The sequence below is a fragment of the Chrysochloris asiatica genome, unplaced genomic scaffold, assembly GCF_000296735.1.
Source record: "Chrysochloris asiatica unplaced genomic scaffold, ChrAsi1.0 scaffold00132, whole genome shotgun sequence".
Taxonomy (NCBI): domain Eukaryota; kingdom Metazoa; phylum Chordata; class Mammalia; order Afrosoricida; family Chrysochloridae; genus Chrysochloris; species Chrysochloris asiatica.
The window spans coordinates 8726948-8745134 of record NW_006408650.1 but is presented as its reverse complement, the minus strand read 5'-3'; positions in this window follow the sequence as shown (position 1 = coordinate 8745134).

Sequence of the window (18187 nt, the reverse complement as noted above, 5' to 3'; positions counted from 1 at the left end):
GTTGTGTGTTGTCTCAGGGCTTGGAAAACCCACACGCAAAAGCCCCTCATCATCTATAAAAACAGTTGCCATCAAATTGTCTCCAATTGCTGGTGCCCCCATGTGTGTAAGAGCAGAATTCAATGGATGATTTCTCATAAGTAGATTCCACTCATGGTGCCCCTGTGTGTGTCAGAGTAGAACTGTGCCTGACAGCGTTCTCAGTGGCTGATTTTTCATAAGTAGATCCCACTCATGATGTTCCCATGTGTATTTTTTCCAAAGTAGATCACCTGGGCTTTCTTCTGAGGTGTTTCTAGGTGGGTTTGAACCTCTAAGTTTTCAGTTAGCAGTCAGAATGTTAACTGTTCCCACCACCCGAAGAGGGTTTCCCGCATCTTTCACGGTCATCTGTATTGTTTGCCTCCTATTCCAGCCAGACTCTTCATCTACCCTCAGCTCCTTGTTATTTTTAAGACAGCGTTATTCAGCTGTTCCCCTTCCTAGAATGCCCAAATGTCCTTCCTGTCTTCTAGCTGCTCAACACGACCTTTGCAAGTCACCTCCTCCAGGAAGTCTCTGCAAACCACAGTCCACCAACCCTGATCCTCCAGTGTCTTCTGTACACTCCTCCACACCCAGCCTGTCGTTTGGCATCCTGACTGGGTGCTTCTAATCTTGTCCTCTTGACTCAGCACAGACCCTGAGGGACACAGACTGAATGTATTCATTTTGGTCACCCAGGACACAGTGGGTGTCCATGGTGTGTCTGGATTGAACTGCTGAGGTCAGGCACGGGAAGGGTTTTCATCTCTCTAGGGATTTGTCAGCTCTCAGTATCCATTCAAAGCATCTATGTCTCGTCCCAGAGACCAACACTTTTCTGTGAGTTGATATTTATGGGTAATAAGCCAAGCACATCAAAACCCGAGGTGAGATGCCTCTTAAAATAAATACACTCCCCAAGAATTCCATCCATCCAGTGGATCTAGGGAGGGCAGGCAACAGGCCCACAGTGAGGGATGGGGACAAAGGCATCACCTCATTCTGAGGCTGATGGACCACATCACTCCTGAGCCTCTCTGGCTCTGAATGCTGCCAGGATGAAGCAGGTCATTGGGAAGGCTGGCTTCGGAGTGGCAGAGATGAACTGGGCACGCAGAAGCATTCTCACCCAGTGGGGAGGGTGAGGAGTCAAGGTCACGGGAAGGAAACCCAGCCTCTCGGACACCCGCCTAGCTGAAAGGGTCCTGGGAACTGAGAGAGAGACCCCGACAGTGGGGTTGGGGATGGAGGCTTCACCCAGGGATCTGGGCTCTCCCAAAGTCACCCCACCCCCACCATAGATACAGAACCATCTTACTAACCCAATCTCAGTCCATGGCAGCCAATGTCTTCTCAGGGAACTACTCATCCCCTCGGGTTCCACACCTAAGGACTGGGAAAATATCTCTGACGCCAAATTGTAACCCCTTTCAAGAGGATTTCAGCCTATTTCTCCCTTGACTTCTCCCAAACACAAATCCACAACTACATCAGATGTTCAGCTACCCCAGAGCACACACTCTATACACACACATATATGCCTGTACACACACATATGTTCAGATGCACATGGCCACATACATTTGTCTATGCATGCAAGGGCACACATACACACATGCCCCACCACATACAGAAACAAAACCACCCACACTTCATTGATACCCCTGGTTGCCAGAAGAGGCTGACCGTATTTTGCAGGATTTGAGATGAGACCAGAGTTCCTCTGTGATGCACATTGTTAGCACGCTAGGTTGCTAAACCAAAGGTTTGAGGTTCGAGTCCACCCGGAACACCTCAGAAGAAAAGTCTAACAATCTACTTCCAAAAAATCAACCATGGAAAACCTCACAGAGCACAATTCTACTTTGGCATACGTGGGGTTGCCATGGCTCCACAGCAACTGGTTAATGGGGACGAGACCAGGAAGGCATCAGAGGACACATCCCACACACGTAAACTCTCCTGGACCCACAAGTCCGGTATTCTCAGGTTGCTGCTCATTACACTTGTGTGGACATGCACAGGTGGGGTCCCAGGAAGCCCGAGGCTACCAACTTCTCAAAGTCTACCAGCAGGGTATGGAAGGAAAGCTCTCAGCCAAAGAGACAGCTTCTCTCTTTGATCTGCCCAGCTTCAAAGGGCCAGTTCAGAGCCTCCTGGGCCAGCCTGGTAGGGGAGGGGAGGGGAGGGGAGGAGAGGAGAGAGAGTAGGCCGCCTCTACAGCAGGAGCACCAGGTAATGAAATGCAATTAAGGCTGCTAGTGCCTCAGCTCCCTTCCTCCCTCCACAGCACGCTGTGAATTACCAAAGACTCTGGAGGATGCTCCAAGATGCATTTCTATAACATTGTTCGACCTTGAGGGTCTGCTGCCGGCACTCACGCCCACTGGCTGCCATCCTCATGGCCTGGGGCAGTGGGGGCCTTGACCTGGGTCTGCATCTCTCTTCTGAAGACCAGACCAGATCCTTGGCTAAGCCAGTAGCCCAAGAGTCTCCACCTTAGCCACAAGCAGAACTATATCATGAGCAAGGTTCCTGCTACTCCTTGGAGCCACCAAACAAGAAAGAGGATGCCCGGGTCCTCTGGCTCCCTTTATTCTAACAGGATGAGCTGAGGTGTCATTGGTGATAAGTCCTCCTCTGTCCTCTGTCCCAAAGCTCTTTCACCCCCCTCCTCCCATAAGGAGTAAGCTGGTCCATACAGACAAGGGCTACCTAGACCCCAGCCCATTTCAGATAAGAGCTCAGCATTTGTGAATAAATGTATGAAGGCACCGCCTTTAAGCACCTTCCAGCTTGCATCCTTTAGTTTTCTCTCCCAGTCTAAAGCTCTAGGTCCTCCTTGCCCACCTGCTCAGGTGTGCACTGTACCTGTTCTGTACACACCCTTCTCAGTAGGAATCTGTAGCTCTAGAGAATGTTCCAGTACTCAATTTACACTTTACCTTCCTCTTACATCATTTTCATTTTCTCAATTCCAGTCTAGGAACTTGCTGAGATGAACATTCATTGAGGGGCCCTGCGGGTTCTTCCCATTCACCACCCTAGAGTTATGCCCTCTCCAGCTCCTCTGTTGCCACCAGCCACTGGACAGAAGAGAGCCACTGACCCACCCACCTTGCAACCTCCCATTGTCATTTGTGAGAGTCCCCAGCACTGCCCACCACCCAAGAACCCAGACCCCTGCACTGGGAACTCCACCGCCACCAAGCCCCTTGACTGAAAGCCTTGAGTATTCTCTGTACTCTTCCACCGTCCCAGCCAGTATCTGAGAACCAACAGCAATGGAATAAGCAATAGGAGGGGAAGGATCTTTCCCCAAAATGTCAGACTGAGACCCGGCACCAGGCACTGTGTTAATTAAGGAGGAGAACATTGCTGGAAGTCCCTCTCAGCCAACCCCAGTAACCCGGAAGACCAGAGGAGCAGAGGACAGACAAGAAAGGCTGTTACCTAATCCCTGAGAGCCCCACTCTGACTTCACCTCCCCAGACCTACCTCCAGGACAGTGTCTCCTCCTCCAGACCTCCCTCCCTGACACCATTTCTCTGTCAATCGGAAGCCTGCTCCTGATTGAGCCTGGAACAATTCATCTACACTGAGTGTTATTTACTCGGCGCCATCTAGGTGCTAGGAGGGTCTTCCTGGGATATCAGGCTGGGTCATCCCCGGGAAGGCAGATGACTTTCATTTTTCATACCAAGTCTGACCAAACAGTCCAGGCTGCCTGGGGATCTGGAAAAAAGTTTTCTGCAACCACCTCTGGGCTCTAAGAGAAGGAGTGCTCTGATGAGTTGGTGAAGTCTGCCATGAATACAGAAGGGGAAGGAGACTGCAGGTCTGCTCTGCTCAGAATTCAACACTCCAGCCTTAATTCAAATAAACTCAACTATACCTATTCCTCAGTTTTTGACTACCTCACTTTATGTGACAATTCACATTTAAGACCATAGTAAAAAAAAAAGAAGAAGAAGAAGTCTACTATGTGACTATTTTACACATTAACAATGTATGTCTGGCAGTAAAGTCATAGATTGAATAATGTTCCACCAAAATATGTGTCCGTTTGGCTTGGCCGTGGTTCTCAGTGGCTTGTGAGTGATGTAATGATGTGATGTAACATGTCAGTTACATGATGATTCCCCACGATGTGATAAACCCAAGGATGATTCAGGGTGGGTTGCAATACCCTTGGAGTCATGGTGTGGTGCTTTAGGATAAGCGCTAGACTGCAAGGTCAATTTGAAACACAGATTGGCCCTTCCTCGGAAACCATACGTAGGGTTGCTATGAGTCAGAACCAACTTGACAGCACTTAACGCCAGCAATAACACCATTAATGCCATCACAATGCTGATCCAATGGAAGGCAGCTTCCCAGGGTTGTGACCTCCAACACCTTTTAATTTAGGAAAGATCAAAGGTGAAGTGAGCAGAAAGCACTGAAGAGGTCACAGTTCAAACCTACCCGCCGGTCTTGGAAACCCTATGCAGAGTCTGAGTCAGAACAGATTCCACGGAACACAACCAAGCAAGAAGAACTGAGACAGAGCTCATCCTTTGGATCTGGGGTCCCCTGCTGAGACGCTCTTAGACCCAGAGGAAGATTGAATCCAAGACCCACAGAGACCTCCTTGGAACTTTGGGCCTACACATGCTAAAAGGAGACTAAACCTTTCTCCAGTGCCTTCCCTTAAAGCCAGCATTCAGAATTTGGGATTCTAGCTTCCAAAACCATGAGAGAATAGATTTCTGTTTAAGGTATCTACTTGTGGTTTTCCTGTTATAACAGCACGAGAAAACTAAAACAAGCACTGAATGCCAAGGAGTAAGGCAAGAGTTAACGTAGGCTGTGACCGTTATGTGTCAATCTGGCAAAGCCATGATTTTCAGTGGTTTAGTAGTCATTGTGTTATGATGTAATTTGCTAGTTATGTTATGATGGAACCAACTTCCATTTTGTGGTCATCCTCCATGTTCACACAACATCAGTTTTCACATAACAACCTGGTCTTTGGAACCTAACCAGGTCCATAAGTGAGGAGTGGAAATTCAGAAAGGTAGAAAGTAATTAATTATGTCAATGGGGCAAGCAGAGACTGGTTCTGCCAAGCCTGGCTGCTTCCTCGGCTCTCCACTCAGTTGGCTGAGCTGAAATCAGAAAGACGGTGTGCTGCTCCCATCACAAATCTCCATGCAGAAAAAGTCCATGTAACGAGCCTGGGCAAGATGGATGAGCCCAGGCCAGGCAAAGCTCTAAGCCAGGAAAGTGGGAACGGGTGTGACCACAAAAGAAGAACAACTGTTCTTGTCGGCGTTCAAGGCCAGAGCTGGGTGAGACATGGGATTGATTAGATTCTTCCAGCAAGATCAGCGGTTCTCAAATGCAGCTATCCTTGGAATGCCAGAGGGAATCTTTAAAAACCACTAAAGACCTATACTCATGGATGTAGTAGCTCAAAATACCAACAGAGAGGGAAGGAGTCTTCACATCAAGTATCAATGCTATCCCCTCTGTACACAGGGTAGATAGGGACGGGCAACTTAGACATGGGCTACCTAAATGGGAGGGCTAAAAAGGCACGAAGTGGTTGGCTTACAAGTTTTCAAGAAGGAACTTAGTTTAAGAGTGTGTGAGGGATTGTGAGGGTTGGAAATGTAAAGGTAGACATTTTATAGCAAGGAGGGGAGTGATTAACTTTTCAGTCTAGGAGTGGAGGTCCCTAGGACCATCAAGGGAGAAGAGCAGAGAGCGAGACCCTACCCAGAGAAGCAGTGATGCCTGAAATGGAGCCAGAGGGGATGACGTGGAGCGATGGAGCAGCTGGAGACTTTAGATCCAGAGAGGGAGAGCGACTGTGTGCTGAAGACCTGGGGGAAGGATTGCATGGAGGGGATTGAACAGTAAGGTCGTAAATTCAAGCTCACCAGCTGCTCCTCAGAAATCCTATTTAGGGTCGCTATGAGTTGGTATCAACTCAATGGCACTCAATATCATCATCATCATCATCATGCTTTCATGTAAATGAGGCCATACAATATTCATCCATTTGTGACTGACTTTTTTCAGCGTTCAAGGTTCCTTCCATGTTGTAGCGTGGATTGGGATTTTATTCTTCTTTGTGACTGAGGAGAATGCCATTGTATGGATGTATCATTTTGTTTATCCATTTTTCCACTGAGGGACATGCTGAGGGATTTTTTAAACCCGCTCAGGTGATTCTAAGGTGCTGCCAAGGCTGAGATCACTGGGCTGCAAGGAGCCTTGAGAAACCATTTAGGCCAGTACTTCTCAGTCTGTGATATTCATACAAATCCCTGGGATCTTGTCTAGAGTCTGAATCTCTAAGGAGCTTCCTCTGATGTAGGTGCTGCTGGTCCCAGTACCTCACTGAGAAGCAAGGATTTAGGCCAGTGGTTCTCAACAGTATAGTCCTCAGGACCACCAGCAGCAATATTACTCAGGTACTTGTTAGAGATGCAAATTGTCATGCCCTTCTGAACTAAAAAGGATCTCTGATAGCATAGTGGTTACAAATCGGGCTGCTAATCTCAAGGTCAGCAGTTCAAAACTACCAGCAGTTCTGTGGGAGAAAGATGAGACTTTCTGCTCCCATAAAGACTTACAGCCTCAGAAACCCTATACAGGGTCACTATGAGTTGGAACCGACTCCACGGCACACCACCACCACCACTACCACCACCTGAACTAGAAACTTAGGATGGGGCCCAGGGGCCTGCTGAAGTGTGGGAACCTCTCTTACAGATATCACCCTGCCTTCATGACACCTGTTCCCTAGATCTGCAAAGTTCCTTCAGAAGGTAGTTCTTGGATGCAATCCACCACCTTGTTCAGCCAGGTAAGCGTTTGGGGTGAGACCCAATGTGGAGGAATGAATGAACCCATATGTCAGTTTTTGGCAAAGAAGAGATGCACACAATGACTGTACAAATATCTAGCTTTCAGACCCCAAGGGAGAAGGGAGGGGAAAAAACATACCTGGAACACACCATAAACGCAGAGCTGCAGTTCAATTCCAAACTAAAAATACACATTATTTATCATTATCTAGGAGGAGATTGGAAGGAAGGGCCATTAGCAAGTATTTTCTGGCTGGAGCTGCATTCAACAGCAAAAGCAGGGAGCCAGCGGCTTGCTGTCCTACATTCCCTTTGTTGCAGCTCCAGTGTGCAGAAGGGCCCTCGCTGCTTCCTCCCGCCAGAAACAACTTCCCATTATCTGGTGAGTCACGGTCAGGGCATTGGGACTTCAGAGGTGCCAACTTCCTCAGGGACAAGGTTATCTCTGTTCCCCAAGGGGAGAACTTGAACCAGCATTACCACTAGAGATAGCCCCAGAGGTTTGGACCCAGGGAGGAAGGTGTGGAGTGGTAACACCTAGTACTTCTCCAAAGACACTGGGTGTTCTGGGTTTGCCCAGCCAACTGGAGGGAGGAGGGAGTAGCCTCCAGGCTAACCAGCGATAGCAATCTCACTTCTTCCTCCCTGTTGTGGATTGAATGAGGTTCCCCCAAACTCTGTGCTGTAAATCCTAATCTCTAGGCCTATGGATATAACCTATTTGTTATGGTAAAATTCGTCCAGGGGCAGAAGTTCAGAAGACACAAGGATGTTCCTCCAGAGCCCTGAAGTCAGCCTCTTCAGCTGTGAGTGAATAAATTTCTGTTTGGAAAAGCCATCCATCCAGGCATGGTAATTCTGTTATAGCAGCAAGAGAGAACAGGGAGCAGGTGGGCAAGGTGCCCTGGAGCTCCTGTGGCCAGCAGCTCTGCATCTGAACTAACCTTGGGGAGCAGGAGAAGGACTCAGATGGACTTGCTAGTTTGAGGCAGAGAAGAGTAAGGCTGAACCACAGTACGGTGAGAAGGAAAGGTCTAGGAACTAGACAAGAGGGGTGCTCACAGGGGCTACCACTAAAGGATAAGCACTGGACCACAACATCAGTTTAAGCTGCAAGGCCAGTGGTTCAAACCACTAGCTGCTCTTCAGATACTCTGTACAGGGTTGCTATGAGTTGGAACTGACTCAACAGCCCTTAACAACAACTTCTATTTCAAAGAAACCAGATGACAGCTGCCACTGAGGGACTGTCCCCCTGGGGAAAGAAAGGGTGTACAATGTCCCTACAGAGTCTTAGGGGACATGCCATGCCAGCGTTGAAGTCTCCTCTCTTGTCCTCTTGACCTTTGACACCACTATGAAGGTCATAAGCAATTGCTTGTCTCAGAGCCAGAGAATGAAATCATGGATTTGGGAGGAGGCTTGGGCTCCAATTCACATCTCTGCTGTATCTGCTGTGACTATCTGACAAGTCCATGTAGGTCTAATATGAGGATTAAATGAGAACATGCTTGTGACGTGCCCAGCACAGAGAGGCACCTTATCCATGAGCGCTGAACCGCATGGGTGAGAGCCACCTCAGCACCCCGTGACAACTCCCTCCCAGCTACAGAATCTCAGAGGCTCCTATCGAGGTAACCCTTCTTTCCTTTCTATGTCAGCAGGGTGTAAGAAGGAAATGAAAAAAGAGGGGAGGACAAGGAGAGGGGGAAGTCCAGGTGAGGAGGAAGGAGACACTGCAGGAAAGAGAGATGAGGCAGGTGGGAGGCCCTGGGAGATGCTTGGCAAGGCTCCAGAGTCTAAACCACTAACATCCACCACTTTCCTCTCTCCCTCCTCCTGCAAATATGCAAATGATAGCATTCCCACCTGGGCACAGACCTTTGGGCTGGTGGAGCAGTCCAGCCCGTGGACTAGAGCAAAGCTGCTTGGCAGGCAGGTTACCTACTGTCAGAGCGACTGAACCGTGGTGAGGAGACCAGGGATCCATTTCCATCCTGCCTCTGCCAACATTGTACAACCTGTGTCATTCTGTCACCTAGCATCCTTACCCCCTGCTGTGTGCCAGGCTGGGGACACAGGAATGAATAGGGTAGGGTTCCGTCTCACACAACCTAACAGTCATCTAGTTGAACTGCCAAGATGAACATTTGTTGTTGTTAAGTACCATCAAGTCAGTTCAATTCATAGCTACCCTGTCTAGGGTTACCGAGGAGCGACTGGTGAGTTTGAACCACCGACCTTGTAGTTTAAACTGACTTCATGGTCAAGTGCTTATCCTACAGTGCCATTAATAGGGACCAGGAGGTGTTCTGACTGTTGGCTAAGAAGGACACGTGGCTCCCAGAACTGCTGTGACCTGCCATGACCTCTCGCCAAGCCTCCATGGCGCCGGCTGGATTTCTCTCCTTTCTATGAAGCCTGACAAGCTGGCTGCTCCTGGGTCCCCGTGAGGTTTCTACCTTCATATTGCCTCCTTCATCCACAAACTCCATTACTTGAAATAGCCCGAGTGAGCCGCTGGGCCTGACAACCCAAGAACCTCTTATCGGCTGTAGGTCAATTTCTTAAAATGTCTTTATGAAGACGAAATGAAAACCAGTCAACAGAAATAGAAGAGTGGGAGGCAGCGAGTAAATTCAACAAATGGACCATTTGGCGCACTGACCATGGGGTGAATTGACTTTCAGGGAAATGACCTTCAGAGAATCAGGCTGTTCCGGGTCTCACCTGAAGCCCAAGTTGTCCTCAGCCTGGGGGTAGGCTGCAAAGAATGCTGAGGGCAAAGTCAGGAGCTGGTGAGCCCTCTGAAGACCAGAGATGAGCTCCCAACTGACTCTGATCACTTCCCTCCCTCCCATCTGCATCTCTAAAACTCAGCGGCTACTATCCAACCCTTGCAATCCTTTCTTACTAATGTCCTTGTTGATTGCAGTGACAGATTACACCCAACATGAAGATTGTTGAGGGAGCTCAGGAAAGAGCTTGGCAGAATGGAGAGGGGGAGGAAGAGAGACTTGGAAGGGGAGCATGGTCTTACTGTCCCGAAGAGCTGCTTAAACTCCTCTCTCCAGAAACAGTGCACCAAGGAAGTGCCAGTCCTTGCCCAGCACTCCCCTCCCCATCTAAACATGTGGAATCAGGAGTGATGGTGGTGGGGGTGGTGGGCAACAAGCTAGCTGGCCCCTTTGATCCACTAGCAAGTCAAGAATTCTTTCTGTAGAATGGCAATCATTGTTCTATGAATTATGTTGATTTTATTTAAATGCCACTTCAGTACTTACTATTTTCATCGCTATTAGTCCTGTGGGTCCCCAAACTCTTGTGACCTTAGCACAGCCACCAACAGCCTCTCTCTCCCTAAGGACAAATTTTTGAGTACCAATAACTTGCCCTTGCTTTCCCAGGCGCCAACGTTGGAGGGTTGTGGGATGCAAGGATATCTGGGAATGTCGTAAGAATCCAGACAAGTGGAACCAGTCAGCCTTCCACAGTCACGTTTCAGCGCCCACCTCAGCTTGGAAGCTGCTTCTGCCAACTGAGGGCAACTCTTGTGTCGTGAGTATGGCAGAACACGTAGCCCTCAGACCTTCATCTGCTTCAGTCCTGCTTCCCCTCATTCTGTGCCCAGCGCTTTCTTTACCTTTCTGGGTGTACCTACCCATCATCTGCTTTGTAACAACTTTGCTGTTAGGTGCAGTCAAGTCAGTTCCAACACATAGTGACCCTGTGTACTACAGAACGAAACACCACCTGGTCCTGTGCCATCCTCACAATTGCTGCTATACTTGAGCCCATTGCTGATGCCACTGTGCCAACCCATCCATTGGGGATCGCCTTATTTTTCGAGGACCCCACACTTTACCAAGCATGATGTTCTCCTCCAAGGACTGGTCCCTTCTGATAACATGTCCGAGTATGAGAGATGAAGTCTGATCATCTTGGCTTCTAAGGAGCATTCTGGTTGTACTTCGCCCAACACAGATTTGTTTGTTCTTCTGGAAGTCCATGGAACTTGTAATATTCTCCTCCAACATTAAACTCAAAAGCATCGATTCTTCTGTGGTCTTCCTTGTTCACTGTCCAACTTTCACATGCATATGAGGTTACTGAAAATACCATGGTTTGGATCAGACACACTTTGATCCTCAAACTGACATCTTTGCTCTTGAGCACTTTAAAGAGTACGTGTGCAGCAGATTTTCCCAACGTGATACATTGCTTGATTTCTTGACTGCTGCTTCCATGAGTGTTGATGGTGGATCCAAGAAAAATGAAGTCTTTGACAACTTCAATCTTTTCTCCACTTATCATGATGTTATTTATCAGTCCAGTGGTGAGGATCGTTGTATTCTTTTTACATTGAGGTGCAACCCATACCGAAGATTGTGGTCTTTGAGCCCATTGCTGCTACCACTGTGTCAATCCATCTCATTGGGGTCTTCCTCTTTCTCACTGACCCTCCACTTTGCCAAGCATGATGTCCTTCTCCAGAGACTGGTCCCTCCTGATAATATGTCCCAAGTACAAGAGATGAAGTCTGGCCATCTTGGCAGTGGAGTTAGTTTGTGATAATTTGTTATGGAAGCCATAGGGAGCGAATGCACCATCCTTCACAGTGATAAGACCCAGGTTCAAGTCTCTAGCTTTACTGCCACTTTCGTTGAGGTGCCAGCCATGGTTCTTGCATCACCTCCACCCTATCTCCCTTCCTTATGGTTTCATAAGTCTCTACTTCTAGGTGCTTTGCTGAGGTTCCTACGACTTTGAAATGCAACAATTGTCTATGGTCCCAGCCACTGTCCAGACCATTGGTTAGAAGAGGAAAGACTCAGTAAAAGTTCAGAGCAACCATCAGTTCTCTTGTGTGTACCATATTGGCCCCACTGGTCTAGGAGTCTCATTCTGGATTGACTGAATTGGTTTGGACATTGATTAGTCCCAAGCTTCAGAGATAAACTGACCAGTTCTGAGCCCAATGCCTCTCTGTTGTCTCACCTTGATTCATCAGTCAACTCCAACTCCTAGCACCCCCACATGGGTCAGAGTACAACAGCACTCCATAGGGTTTTCAGTGACTTTTCCGAAGTAGATCACCAGATCTTTCTTCTGAGGCTCCTCTGGGTGAAATTAAAACCCACTGCCATCAAGTTCATTCCAGCACGTAGCCACATTGTAGGACAGAGTGGATTTCCTTAGAAAAGCTAACTGCTACATCTTTCTCTCACCGAGCAGCTGGTGGGCTTGGCCTTTCGATTCACAGTCAAGTGTGTTACCCACTGCACCAACAGGGCTCCTGGGTGAACGGCAACCTCCAACTTCTTGGTTCGAAGTTAAGCACATTAATGACAGCCACCCAGGGACTCTGCTCCATCCACTGATTGGGGCGAAAGGCAGCTTTCCATTCCCATTTTGTCAGCTGCACCGAGAGCGCGAGAGAGCGCAGCTGGCTTTGCATCTCCAATGGGTTTAAAAAAAAAAAAAAAAGGCATTCCATATATTTACAGAATAGGATTACAGTTTTGCAGAATCCTACTGGGTCCTGGGGGGAAACTTTAAAAACACATTCATTTTCTTTCATCCTCATCATAACTGTCTATTCTCCCTTCCTGGCGTCCCGTCTGTCCTTATTATAAAGAGACCTATACGTGGGTCAGACACTCCCCCTTCCCCAGCCCTAGAAAGTGTTGCTGATCTTACTAGCCCACCTAGACTCTTGAGGTCATAAAGGTGGTTCTTCTATAGAGGAAATGGCATCGGTAAATTTCCCAAGAGAGCCGGTCCTCCCTGAAGCCTTAACAGAGGATCTGACCTCCAACTGAGGAAGAATTGAAGTCCATTTCAGAACCTGTCTGTCTACAGGAAAAAAGAACCCAGTCAAAGAAACCCAAGGGCAAAGATATCAAGTTATTGTGATAAACACATTGGGCAAATTGCAGTCTCAGTTTGGAACAACTCATCTTGATGCAAGCCCTTTCTTTCCTGCACCAGAGGGGGGAAGCCGTGGTAAAGGGGAGAGAAATCAATTTCTAATGCACTCTGTTCATTGAATGAGAGTATGTCAGTCCAGCCTGTCCTTTCATGCCTTATGTTAACTTTGTCAATTTCCATCTCCTGAGTGGGAATATACTGAACAGCAGTGGGTCGGGGACTCCATCTGGTGAGTGTCTGATTTGCCACGGTGGGTTAGGGGAGCCAGGGGAGGCACAGAGCCCCTTGGGTTGGACCATGGCCTTTTCATTCTGCTATATTAGAGCTGGGCACAGGTATGAACGTTGCAAGGGCTTTTGTGGTGGTGGTGCTGCTGCTGGGTACAATTGAGTCCATTTTGGACTCCCAGGTACCGATATATGACAGAGTATAAGTGCCTTACAGGGTTTTCTAGGCCTGGTGTGGCACTGTGGGTTAATGCGCCAGACTGCAAAGCCGTTTGAACTGCAAGGTTGGTGGTTCAAGCTCATCAGCTGCTCCTTGGAAACCCTATACAGGGTCACTATAGGTCAGAACTGACTCGATGGCACTTAACAACAATCTTTATAGACACCATTATGTGGCACTATAGGATCAGGATGGAACTGCTAGCCACAAAGTCGGTAGTTCAAATCCACCAGCCACTCCTTGGAAACGTACACAGGGTCACTATGAATCAAAATGGACTAGATAGCACTTAACAACAATCTTTATGGGAGCAGATGGCTTAAAAGTCTTTCTCCCACAGAGCCTCTGGGTGGATTCAAACTAATGACCTTTCAGCTCTCAGCTGAGTACTTAATCATGGAATCACCAAGTCTTCCAGACTTTGCCAAGCACTCACTGCCGGATGACCAGTCAACCCTAAACAACCTTGTAGGTCAGAGTAAAACTTCCCCGTGGGGTTCCCACGGCTACAATATCTGCAGAAGCAGACTGACACATCTTTCTCCAGAAGAGAAAGTGGTGGGTTCCAACCACCCACCTGTAGGTGGGCAGCCAAGTACTTTAACCACTGCGTCACCAGGGCTCCTTCAGGGGAGTGCCAAAATCCTCTAGGTCAACAGTTAATTTGACAAATTGGGATGTCAATCTCTGTGAGGTAGAGGTCTTGCCCAAGGTCAAAGCCAACACATAAAGGTGCAAAATGCATGGGGACACAGCTGCCCCTGAAGGTGCAGTTGGGGTTTTGTTGCTTGAGAGCAAATGAAGAACTCTTAAAGAGATGATGGTTCAGTAAGTCAGGTGCTAGTGTAATCTAAGCAACTATAAATCTAGTTGTCACCAAGCCTGTGGGGCAGCTATGTTACTCTGCCAGTTTACAGCTGAAGTGGTTCAGAGGTTCTGTCGCTGCCTGGCCCTGCAGACTCCAAATCCAGTGCTCATTCATTTCCTTCTCTTCAAAAATACGTGGAGACCAAAGTATATTGAGTGGGGAAGACACAGTCTCTTCAACAGGTGGTGCTGACAGAACTGGAAAGCAATATGCAAAAGATTTAAACAAGACCTTTACCTCATACCATATACAAAGCCCAACTCAGCATGGATTCAAGACCTCAATGTGAATCCCAGAATTATAAAGGTCATCAATGAAAAAATAGGGACAAATTTAAGGGCTCTAAACCAGGGCACACACAGACTACAAAACATTGTGAAAATTATACAAACAAAAGAAGACAAAATAGATGATTGGGACGTTCTGAAAATTAGAAACTTATGTACATCAAAGGAATTCACCAAAGGAGTAAAAAGGGAGCCCACAGAATGGGAAAAAAATCTTTTGCAATGACATATCAGACAGAGACCAATTTCTAAAATCTATAGGAAACTGCAACACCTGTACAAGAAAAAGACAAGTAACCCAATTTTAAAATGGGCACGAAAATACATGGAGAGTGTTTGCTGCATCCTGGGCCCAGGGTGAGGCACAAGGGTAACAGCCTCATGGACCATACATCCTCTTAGAGTCAGAGCTATTGAAGAAATGATCATTTGCAAAGTGTTTCTTAAGTGTCAGGTCATTTATGTGGTGCACAGCTAATAACGTTCCCCTTTATCCTCAAGGAAACTGACTCAGAGAAGCCAACGACAAGCCCAAAGTCACACAGCTAATAAATAGTGATGGAGCCTGGATTCCAGCCCCCAACTCCTGAAAATTAAAAAAAAAGAAATATATATATATTTGTCTTGTCATCAAGTCAATTCAGAGACCCTATAGGACAGTGTAGAACTGCCCAAGGCAGTTACAGAATATTAAACGACGTACCCTGGACTGCCAGAAAACAAACAAATCTGTCTTGGAAGAATTACAGCCAGAATGCTGCTTAGAAGTCAGGATGACAATACCTCATCTCACGTACTTTGGACATGTTATCAGGAGGGACCAGTCCCTAGAGAAGGATATCATGCTAGGTAAAATGGAAGGTCTGTGAAAAAGAGGAAGACCCCCAATGAGAGGTGGGGGTCATAGTGACAACAGCAATGGGTTCCAACCTAACAAGAATTGTGAGGCTGGCCCAGGACTGGGCAGTGTTTCCTTCTGTTGTGCACGGGGTCGCTATGAGTCAAAACTGACTTGAAGGCACCTAACAACAACAAAATATTTACAGAAGCCGATTGTCCATCTTCCTCCCACTGAGTGGATGGTGAGTTCAACTGCTGACCCTGTTAATTGTTGTTGGTGTGTGCCATTGTGTTGATACCAACTCATAGCAACCCTTTGTTGTTGTTGTTGTTGTTAGGTGCCATTGAGTCGGCACCAATTCAGAGCCACCTTCTGCACAACAGAACGAAACATTGCCCAATCCTGGGCCAACCTCACAATTGTTGCCACACTTGAGCCCATTGATGCTGCCACTTTGAACCCTTTAGGACAGATTAAAACAATGCCATGGGTTTTCTAGACTGTAATCTTTATGTGAGCAGATAGTCAGGTCTTTTCTCTAGTGGAGCCACACATGGGTTTGAACTGCTGTCCTTTTGGTTAGCAGCTGAGCGCTTAGCCATTGCACCACCAGGGCTTTTGGGGAATCCCTCAACCGTACAAATCGTTAAGCACTCAGCTGTTAACTGAATGGTACTGTTGTACGGTAAGCTCTAGACTGCTAACCTCAAAGTTGAAGGTTCAAACCCACCAGACAGTCCTCAGAAACCCAATACAGGGTCACTGTGAGTCCGAAATGACTTGATTTCACTTTAACAACAAGAAGCACCTCAGAAGAAAGCCCTAGCAACTACTCCCAAAGGGGTCACAGCCATGAAAACCCTACAGAGTGCAGTTCTACCCTGATACAGGTGGGCTTGCCAGGAGTTGGAACCTACCTGACAGCAAGTGATTTGGTTTGGATTTTATTATTATTATTAGAAGCTTAACCTGAACTCTAATGATAGTTGTTGTTGTTGTTAAGTGCTGGTGAGTCTATTCCAACTCATGTTGTTGTTGTTGTTGTTGTTGTTGTTAGATGCCATCGAGTCGGTACTGACTCATAGCGTCCTTATGCACAGCAGAACGAAACACTGCCCAATCCTGGGCCAACCTCACTACTGTTGCCACACTTGAGTCCATTGATGCTGCCACTTGGCCAATCCATCTCATTGGGGATCTTCCTCTTTTCCTCTGACCCTCCACCTTAACAAACATGATATCCTTCTCCAGTGACTGCTTCCTCCTGACAATATGTCTGAAGTATGAGAGACGAAGTTTGTCCATCCTGGCCTATAAGGAGCACTCTGGCTGCACTTCTTACAAAACGGATCTATTGGTTCTTTTGGCAGCCTATGACACTTTCAACATTCTCCTCCAACACCATAACTCAAATGCGTCAATTCTTCTACGGTCTTCCTTATTCACTGGCCAGCTTTCATATGCATATGAAGTTATTGAAAAACACCATGGCCTGGGTCAGGCGCACCTTAGTCCTCAAGCTGACATCTTTGCTCTTCAACACTTTAAAAAAAGTTCCTGTGCAGCAGATTTGCCCAATGCGATACGTCATTTGATTTCTTGACTGCTGCTTCCTTGAGTGTTGATAGTTGATCCAAGAAGAATGAAGTCCTTGACAACTTCAATCTTTTCTCCGTTGATAAGAATGTTGTTTATTGATCCCGTGGTGAGGATTTTTGTGTTCTTTACATTGAGATGTAATCCATACCAAAGGCTGTGCTCTTTGATTTTCATCAGTAAATGTTTTAAGTAGTGAACCCGTAAAGATTTCTGAGAAGCAGGTTGTAGGTTTGAACTGCCAACCTTGTGGTTAGCAGTCCAGTGCACAGCCTACGGCATCACACCAGAACTCCATAATACTTGTTGTTGTTACTAAGTGTCGTCAAGTTGGTTCTGACTCACAGTGACACTGTATCGGGTTTCTGAGGAGCAGCTGGTGGAGTTGAACCACCAACCCTGTGATCAGTAGCCCAGTGCTAATCCTACAGTGCCACACCAGGATGCTAATAAATTACCATGTCAGGCTTGTTGGTGTTAAATGCCATCGAGTGGATTCTGACCCATAGCAACCCTGTATAGGGTTTCCAAGGAACGACTGGTAAGTTTGAACTGTGGACCTTGTAGTCCAATGCATTCATTAACCCACAGTGCCGGCTTAAGAGTCACCTTATCCAAGAGACAGAATCCTGGTCAGACCCTGGAAGGTGCTCTGCAAGGAGGCCTTCACACCATCTATCCAGAATGAGAGGAGAGACAAAGAGGGAGAGAAACAAGGCTTCATTTTAACATCATGATCTACAGCTAGCCGTCTAATTCCACCTGACAACTCACTGTGCCCTGGGCTCAGCACTCACAGAATTTTAGAGACAGAAGCAACCATCTCCCAGCCCCCTGATCCCACCCCAAACCTACCCCCACCCCACTCTGCAGCTTCACCGAGTAAGGAAAAATGGCTCTTGATTCCTGTACACTAAGAAGCGTATAATTATGCATAATAAAAAGAACGCTGGCCCTTGTGTATATAAACACAGCTTTGACTGAGTACTCCTTCCCAAACAGCCCTTCTGGCTCAAAGCAGCCGCAATCAAGCATCCTAAACATATGGTTTCTGTCCAGGCCTTCAGGGTGGAAAGGGCTGGAGGGGAGGGGAGGAAGGCAGGGGATGGCAGCCTGTTGTTGAAAGGGGCTGAGCCAGAGCTACAGGTCCAGGAGTAAGGACATTTACAAACAGGACAGAGACTGGGACAGGGATCAAGCTCCCCCCAAGTTCAGCTGCCATTCTCTCTTCAAGTTCAATATCCCAAAGACAATAGGAAATCATCCCATCTGCCCAGGGCCCTTTGAGCCAGATGGCTGGCTGGGAAGGGGTGCCCAGTCAAGGCTGTGTTAA